The sequence below is a fragment of the Enhydra lutris genome, unplaced genomic scaffold, assembly GCF_002288905.1.
Source record: "Enhydra lutris kenyoni isolate GAN:26980312 unplaced genomic scaffold, ASM228890v2 scaffoldscaffold2, whole genome shotgun sequence".
Taxonomy (NCBI): Eukaryota; Metazoa; Chordata; class Mammalia; order Carnivora; family Mustelidae; genus Enhydra; species Enhydra lutris.
This window is the reverse complement of record NW_019154086.1, coordinates 95,901,956-95,910,256: the sequence shown is the minus strand read 5'-3', so window position 1 is coordinate 95,910,256 and position 8,301 is coordinate 95,901,956. Positions and strand designations below refer to the sequence as shown.

The window sequence follows — 8,301 nt, the reverse complement described above, 5'->3', positions numbered from 1 at the left end:
TTTATTTATTTTAAAGAGAGAGAGCACATGGACAGTGGAGGGGCGGAGGAAAAGGGAGAGACAGAATCCCAAGCTGACGCTCCACTGAGCATGAGAAACTTGATGTGGAGGTTGATCCCACAACCCTGACATCGTGATCTAAGCAGAAATCAAGATTTAGTCACCCAACCGACTGAGACACCCAGGTGCCCCAAGTGAAATGATTTTAAAGAATATATTTATTATAAGTGAAAGTGAATTGCAGATTGGTAATCTATAGGCTGATGTCAGGTGATAGATATTTGACTTATTTTTACTTTTTGGCTCTTGTAAGTAATTCTGCTATGAACGTTTGTGCACAGTATTTTTTTAAGATTTTATTTTTTCGTTTTGAGAGATAGAAAGAGAGAGAGCAAGAGAGCACCAGCTGGGGGTGGGAGAGGGAGGAAGAGGGAGAAGCAGACTCCTGGCTTAGCAGTGAGCCTGACCTGGGATTCCATCCCAGCAGCCTGGGATCATGACCTGAGCCAAAGTCAGATGTTTAACTGACTGAGCCACCCAGGCATCCCTGTGTATAATTTTTTTGTGTGTGAACATGTGTTTTTTTATTCTTTGGGGCATATAATTGGGATTATTAGATTGCATGATAACCCTATACATAATTTTTTAAGGAACTACTGAAATGTGGAGCTACCATTTTATATTTTCACTAGCAATGTATGATGCTTCCATTTTTCTCCATAGCCTCTCCAACACTTGTTATCAGTGGCCTTTTTTATAATGGTCATCCTAGAAAGTGTGAGGTATGAACTCATTGTCATTTAGATTTGCATTCTTTAGTGATTAGTGATGTTGAATATCCTTTCTTGCCTTTATTGGCCATTTGTATATTTTTTAGAGAAATCTATTGAAATTGCCCATTTTTGTTTGGGTTATTTAGCCTTTAGTAGTGTTTTTATATATTCATTTTTTGAGTTACTTTCTTGGTCGTTGCTCTGGGGAGTCCAGTTAATATCTTAATTTATAACAATCTAATTAGGATTAATACCAACTTAATTTCAATTATAGACAAAAACTTTACTCTTCCATTACTCCTTTCCCTCTCCTTTCCTTCCTACGGCTATTGTCATACGAATCCCATTATTATGCATTGTGTGCCCACCAATATAGATTTACAGTCATTTCTTTATGCAATTGTGTATCTTAAATGGGGCAGAAGAAACGAAAAGATTAACAACTCAAAACAAATGCCCTGGGACAAAACCTATTCACACAGGGAGCTCAGAGTCAGGTTAGGTAAAGATAGACTTACGAGGGGGTTCTTCCAGAGAATGACTGGATTGTTAAATAATAATTTTCTGTAGTGAAACATTGAAGGAGCTCTGATCCCATGCTGCCATCTCGAGTGGCTACTAGGCTGCAGATTTTCACCATGTTTCTGGGCCTTTGATTTTCAAGACTATCTCAGAACTGGAGATGGGGGGATGCGACTAGAGCAAATTATATCACTATAATACTTGCTGTTCTTACCAAGATTCAGTAACTCTTCCTGAATAAACACTCCTTGGATTATTAAAAGTAACTTGTTAATTCCCAGGGTTTTAAAAAAGTTCATTCTTGAAAATCTTTGTGAGTTTTGTCATTTCTTTTATGGAAAAAAAAAATTGGAAGTCTTTACTTGGCCCTTTTTGCCAACAACCTTATTACTCATTTGAATTTAAAGTAATACTGAGTTTAAAGTAAGAGGAGGGGCTAAGAGAAGCCCTGAGATTTGGGAATGAAATGACAGAGAGAGAATTTCTATATGAGGCTGAGGAGTTGGCCAGTGGCTAAATTATCTAGTTTTGAAGGTCATATTTAAGAGTTTAATTTAGGCTTTATTTTATTATTTGGTTTAGTTTTCTGTGTATGTGAAAAAAATCATTTTAAGAAAAAAAATCAGTTAATGAAAAAACATAAGAAATTTCACTTAGCAAAATACACCCAAAAGGAAATCACAGTACAAAGTCAGTTTAAGTCAAGGCATCACCAACCAGTTCCTACGGTATTAGCCATGTATCTCAATTTTCAAAAGTAAGTCACTTTTAAAAGCTTAAATCTAGCTTAAAAGATTATAAATGAAAATAAACTAGAATAAACAAAAATGAGAAATGTTCTTTGAATTAGAGATCTAACACCTTGAGTTTTCCAAAAAAGCACACCTCTCCAAGGTGTTCACAGTGATGTGGTGTAAATATCCATTTAAAGTGCTTAAACTAGTTTAACTCAGATAACAGCACTCTGAAGTACACCACCAAAATGTTAATTGAGAAAAACTGAAAGGAGTTTTAGTTAACTCATTATCACATGCTGGAAGAAAGTTTGCATGAGAAAACACTGAAGAGGCAACTTTTTCATCCAGATTTCACAATTTGTGGTGCAAAAACAGGTCCCACAGCTTCCTCCAGAGTCATAATTGCTTTTCACTGCTTCTAGGCTGCTTGTGAAAATTTGGTCGCAATAACTCAAATGCTCCTACCAAACTTGTCATCTCCACTCATGCTATTTATTTATGCCTCCAGAGCCAGCCTTGTAATAGCCACTCACAGACTGGCTCTGGTGGCCACTGGGAGCGGACTGGGCTGACACCACCATGCCTTGCATCATCTAGCTGCTGTACGCCCCAAAGCTGGCCCCAGTTGTGGAGTTGAAGGAATAGTTCTGTATAGCTCTGTTGCAAGCTGGTCCAGTCTTTGGATACGGATATATGCCATAGCTTCTTTGAGAATGGCAAACTCAGCATCGGCTTGGCTGGTCACTCTTCATTCAGAGCCGACCTCCATATGGCTCTCCCAGGATTGCAGGGAAAGAAGTTATTAAATTCTGTTCTCTGTGGCTGTGAATGGCAGCCCTCCCATGTGGACACAGTGTCCAGTGGTACTCTGGGCAGTAAATTCTCCGTCTCCATATCTGTGGTCATACATACCTGAGAGATTACAGTAACTGAGGTCTCTCCAAAACAGATGGTTGGTGAAGCCATAGCCATCGCTGAGGCTGCTGTACTTCTGGTAGCCCCCTTAGCCTGCACTATCAGGACCAGACCTCATCCTCACCAGCCTGCTTGCTGGACAATGCTAGCATGCTTCCTGGCTGTGCCTGGGTGGTCATAAGACTTCGGCCCCTGTGCAGACATCAACTTGAGAGGAGGATCCGTGTATGACTAACTTCTTCCCGACCGCTCTTGATCACTTCAATGTATCTGTGCTCTATTCTCTCCTTGTGCTTCTCTAGGACCTTCTCAGCTGACTCCTGGGATATAAGCTACATGAAGGTTTTCTCTATAATCTTGCCCTTGGGGTCACAAGCAATGTGATCCCATTTGGAACAATTTCCAGCCATGAGAATGGAGCAATTTCTTCATTGGTGCATCCAAATGAAGCCATCATTGGTGGTGTCAGCACTGTTTGGACCACTGGGTTTCAACACCCAATCCCTCTTAGTTCTGTGGGACTCGGACACCTCAAGATACTGGTGTCCCATGCCTTCCTTGTCTTTTTTAAGGGCCATTGTTACCTCATTTTCTGGTTCAAGTTCAACAAAAGCCTCTCCACTCTGCCTGCCTTCTCTAGTATAGATGAAATGAATGCCTGCAGCCTCATCATGAATAGTGCACTGAGAAAGGAGAAAAGGGCATCCTGCACATCCTCAACAACAGAGCAGGCCACAGAGCTTGACCAAAAATCCTACACCTCCCTTGGGTCCCAGCAGCATGGACATTTGAGGGGACAGATGTCAAACAAGCTTGGGTGCAACTTTCTATGGCTTAAACAACAACCCCTGGGGAAGGAATGCCCACAGTCAAAGACACTCCTGGTAGTAATGAACTGTCCTAAACAAGAGCCATATGGCCATCTTGCCTTAGTCCCCCAGCACTCCCGAGAGCAACCAGGGCTGACAATGCTGGGACTGGGTTGGGTTCCAGCTTCCTTCCTCCTGGGACAGGCCCTTAGTTTAGTCTTCATTCTCAGTGCACAGGAGTGTCACCAGAGGATTTTAAGTAGGAGGGAGACTAATATGGACTTAGGGAGATTCATTAGTGAGGAGAAAAAGAGAGGACAAGGGCAAGGCCATCCATGGAAAGCAGCAGAAATGAAAAAGGTATGGGTAGATGTGAGAGCTATTTAGGAAGTGAACTGGGCTGTTGGTGGATTGAAGGGAAAGATTGAGGAAGAAATTCATAAAGGGACACGATTCTCCTACACTTATATCACCCCACAGTTCTGATGTCTTGGCTAAAGTGTCTGAAACTACTACCAACATTTCATCTTGGATGAGCGCACAACATATAAACTGAAATTGCCGTGAAGTGTAGTCATTGTTAGTACGGGTACAGTGATCTCTCTCTCTTTCTTGAAATTGACACAATAAAAAGAAACTTCAGAAACAGAAGGATTGGCAAAAGCTTTGATGACGAATAGGAGACAAGGGAGAATGGTTAGAACTCAAACAAAACCCACATCAAACACCTGTCTGTCTCCTCCTCTTAGAATTTTACGGAAATCAAAACACAAAATGAATCTATCAGGAAAAGCAACTCTGTTTTTTCTTGCAATCACTTTTTGAGATCTCATATGAGATTTGATTTATCTAACAATTCAATATATTTTCACTAAGATTTTCTCCCTTCCTTGATGTAGATACAAATTGTCTCATTATGTGAGTCTCTAACCATGCCCCCTGAGCTTTATGGCAATGCAGCTGTTGCTATAATCCTACTTCGAGGAATTTCATACAGTGATATTAGTAGCCCATCCCCAAATAGTGCACTTGTTTTAAAGGTTTTTCAGTGAATTACTCCATGAATAGCAAGGTGGCAATTATGACAATATCAGGAATCACAAGTTTCCAAATTAATTGCTTGACAAGAATTAAAAAAAGTATCCTGCACTTATATAGGACCACAGACACCAAATAGTAATAAATTTTATTTAAATATCAGAGTGGTACCAGTATATATTAATTATATAAAAATGTTTGTCATATTAATATCAACATAGCATTACTTCACAAATTTAAAAAAGTACATAAATCTTTGACCCAGAAATTCCACATCTGGATTATATTGTAAAGATAAACTATAGCTTTCACACACACACACACACACACACACACAGTTTTTAGAATAATGTGATTTCAGCATGGCTTGACATAACAGTGAATTATAAATATCCTAAATGAATTTCAATAGTTAAAATTATGGCAACAAATTGTGAAAAAAAATGAGATCATTCTATGTGAACTTATATGGAAGCATCTTCATGAAATATTAACAATAAAAAGAAAGGTACAAAACACTTTGTATAATATATTACTTTGTGTAAATAAAAACATATACATGTTTATACATATAAAGGCTAACTTTGAAAAGTTCCGTAGAAAACTGGTCACAACAGCTAACCTAGGAAAGGGAACCAAAAGATTGAGAAGCTTGGGAAGGGGAGGGATTGTGTGGGATTGGTATATGCTTTCTTATATTATTTAATGCTGAACAGTGAATATATACTAATTAGCTTAACTAACTTAAAAATGGTATGCTTAAGTCTGCATTATTACCGTTATAGCAGGCTTGCTCTATCTACCTACCTATCTATCTTTTATCTATCTATCTATCTATCTATCTATATATACACACATACATCAAAATATATACACACTGTATTTGTCAGGGTTCTCTCAATATATGAAGTTGGCTCTGTTTCTGTATTCAGAAGATATATGTATACATATATATTATCTCCTGCCTCACTAGAAACTCAGGCAGAGTTTCTGTGTTGCAATTTTGAGGACACTTCTTTCTTTTTCTGAAAACCTCAGTCTTTGCTATTAAGGCCATCTACTGATTAGATGAGACCCACCACATTGTGGAGGGTAATATGCTTTACTCAATGTCTACTGATTTAAATATTAATCATATTTAAAAACTACCTTCACAAAAAGATAAATAAAAATAAAAATTACCTTCACAACAATATGTAGACTGGTCTTTGACCAACAGATGGGCTCCAGAGCCTAACTAAGTTGACACATAAAATTAACTTATCATATAGACACTGAGAGTCTTGTATTTACAAATGAAGTGCATTTCTACAAATGGGGCAAAGGAAAAACAAGTCAGTGAAGATGTGTCTGTGGTCTACAGACCATTTTTCCCTAATGATACCACCTATTCATGTAGGGGATGAAGAATGAGGATAAGGTCAACAAATAAGGAGGCCTTCTGTTATTAGAGACATGCCTTTAGATACAAAGATAGCATAACTTTCCCCTTCCAGGTATCATTTTTTCCCAAAATGAGTGATATCCTAGAATGGATAGTAAGTGAAAAATGGAGATCAATAACAAAAGAAAAGAAAACAAAAGAAAACAAAACAAAAACCAAAGGGTTTATATAAATATATTAAATCAATGTGTTGCACACTTTAAACTTACACAATGTTACACATCAATAATAGCTCATTAAAGCTGGTAAGACAATAACATAAACAGAAACAAGGCAAAACAAAAAAGCTAGAGGGTTTGATGTATCCTGCAAGTGAGAGTCCCCCACATTTTGGCAGTTAGCACAAGATTTGTACATTACAGGCAGGTGCATTGGTCAGGAGTTGAAAGGAACCAACAAACAAGAATGTGATGTATGAGGCAAGACTGATGATCCAGTCTCACTTTGCAGAAATATATGGCCTAAGAATAAACAAGTCTGTGGTTCAGAATTTTGCAAGGAAAACAGTTTAAACCACTCCAAGAGAGCATATTCTGCAGCTTGGAATTCAGGAAAGAAACCAACATTATGGTAGGAACTTGCAATCTTTGGTGGAAGATTTTCTAAAAGACTTTAACCTTTATGAGGGACCTGATAGTATCCCAGACATGTAAAATGCTACTCTATTTGTTGGAAAGAACAATGCAGTCTGTGTCATGCCAAAGAAACACTGCAGATAAAAATATTGCTGATAGATGAGGACTCAGCTTCCATTTCAGGTAGAGTTTTAGAACCCTGTCTGCTTACCATAGCAGAACGGGAAGCCATGTGAGGAGGTGGGTATTTTTGTATTACATGTGCAGAAATAAGATGGACAGAAAAGTAAATACCAGCATTGTGGCCACACTTAACATGGTTAAGCTTGGTGACTTTAAGATTTTATGATTCCCTGATAATCTACTCCCTGATAAGGAAATATATTTTATCTTAAATATACCAGCACAGCTATGCTTTTGAATACGTGAAGGCATAAATTAGCATATGTGTCAACATAATCTCACTACCTGTAATTTTTGATAATCCGTTTAAAGTAGTGTGCATAGAAGGTGCATAAAATGTAAAGCTATAGCTAGAGTTTTATTTTTAGTAGCTGTGCTTATTTTCATCATGTTCTATGGCATGACTCCTATGTCAAATTCTAGGCATCTAGGATTTTGCAAAGAAATTGAGTTTGAAACCTTTTGTTTCCATTCAGTTTCTAGGATACTCTATGCAAACATGAAAATTGAACAATGTGATAAAATTTTGGAAGCTAGGCAATAAACACACTACTTTTGTAAAAAAGGAGCCTAGAGAGGTGAAACAAGGAGTTTCATGTGGCTCCCAGGTTTTTGGACTTCATGGGTAGATAAAATTATTTTTATACTACAGAGAGAGAGAAGACTAGGAAAGACTTGTCAGTGTTGTTTTTTGTCTAAGTCTATATTAAGGTAAAAACAAGAGAAAATAACTAAACTCTAATATTGCTTCTGCTTCATAGAAGAAAGAACTTTTAATAGATAAAAGCATAATTCATTCCCTGGGTTATATTCAAAATATTAAGTGACTGGTAAGGTGCTTGAACCAACTCACTAGTCAGAACAGACATTAGCTGCTAAACTCTACTGGAGAGTGACTCTTAAGATCAGAACTTAATGGACATAATCTTAGAATAAAACAGAACCTTTCATGTTTCAGACCTTAGAGTCATGAAAACCTATTACTCTTCCTTTATTTTTCTCCATTTGCCAGGCTGCATGAGATTTTGACCAACACCTATATGTGCCCACAGACCAGCATTTGAAGTGTTGATCTATGATAATTTCTCTGTGGCAGGAACCCCTAGAGTTGCTCTATAACAAGGCAGTGAGGTGTTTAGAATGTTCTTGAAAAGTGTAACATCCTAATCTATGAACTCACTCTCTCAGGATTTTTAAGGGAAACGTTGGTCCTTTAGGAATGACTCATAAACTGGGGATATAATACTTGGTGTAGAGGAAAAATGGACCACAGAAGACATTCTTCCGGTTCAGGGCAGGGAGCGG

General features: G+C 38.0%; 1 pseudogene; it reads right to left on the bottom strand.

The window, feature by feature from the left end:
• Positions 1-2,520: 2,520 nt before the first annotated feature.
• Positions 2,521-3,729, bottom strand: LOC111146872 (annotated as a pseudogene).
• Between the last annotated feature and the right edge of the window lie 4,572 nt (positions 3,730-8,301).